At 43.6% G+C, this 968-nt stretch overlaps 1 protein-coding gene across 1 annotated transcript in view; it reads left to right on the plus strand.

Moving 5' to 3' along the window:
• Nucleotides 1–968, plus strand: part of LOC101988935 (ubiquitin carboxyl-terminal hydrolase 45) — a 25,415-nt gene that overhangs the window by 19,107 nt on the left and 5,340 nt on the right. The gene's annotated exons all lie outside the window — the stretch shown is intronic.

Here is a 968-nt window from a genome sequence, read left to right on the forward strand (position 1 = left end):
GGGGACCCTGCACAAAAGGTGGCATCTGCTAACGCTTGTCTGTGCACACTGCAGACTTAGTATTTTCCTTTTGTAAAAAATAGTTTTCCCTGTGTTATTTGTGTGTGAGCACACATGCACAGCTCTAAAGAACCGCGTTAGAGTTGGTTCTCTCCTTACACCGTGGGTTCCAGGGATTACATCACACAGTAATGACCTTCTCCTGCTGAACCGTCTCACCAGCCCTCCACTAGTTTTTATGACCACATAATAGAGAACACACATTTTTCAAGGTTAGCTTTGGAAAGTAAGGATAGAAAAAGAGGTAGAACTGATGAACATGAAAGTTCATTGTAACATTTACTTTTATTGAATAATATTGCAAGTGTTCTGTAGCATGAATAATAAAACCCAGAGACAGATATAGGGGTTAAAGCTGAAGGTCAGAGAAACAGAGCAGTCAGCCACTGCAGAGACCTTTACCTCTACCAGTGCTCGGGCCAAAGGGGTGATCCTCAGTCTGCCTAGACTGCACTGTGTCTCCACCACACTCCAGCAAGTGTCTCTTCCTCTTTATAGTCCTCTCTCAGCCAGCCACATCACTCCTGTCTCCACCTCCCTAGTGCTGGGGTTAAAGGTGTGTGACTCCCAAACACTGGGATTAAATTTATGAGCCACTATTATCTAGATCTGTCTGTGTGCAGATCTGTAGTGCAGAGAATAGCCTTGAACTCACAGAGATCCCTCTGCCTCTGTCTCTGGAGTCCTGGGATTAAATGTGTATGCCACCTCTCCCTGGCCTCTAGTGGTTTATCTTTGCACTCTGATCTTCAGGCAAGCTTTATTTATTAAAATACAAATAAAATATCACTGCAGTGTTTGAGTTCTTTCATAGTGAGTGAATTTCATTGAATTTTAGAAATGAAAAGAACCTAATAAGATCCATTTGTACGGGCGGTGGTGGCGCACGCCTTTAATCCCAGCACTTG

This window comes from Microtus ochrogaster, linkage group LG5 (assembly GCF_000317375.1).
Source record: "Microtus ochrogaster isolate Prairie Vole_2 linkage group LG5, MicOch1.0, whole genome shotgun sequence".
Lineage (NCBI taxonomy): Eukaryota > Metazoa > Chordata > Mammalia > Rodentia > Cricetidae > Microtus > Microtus ochrogaster.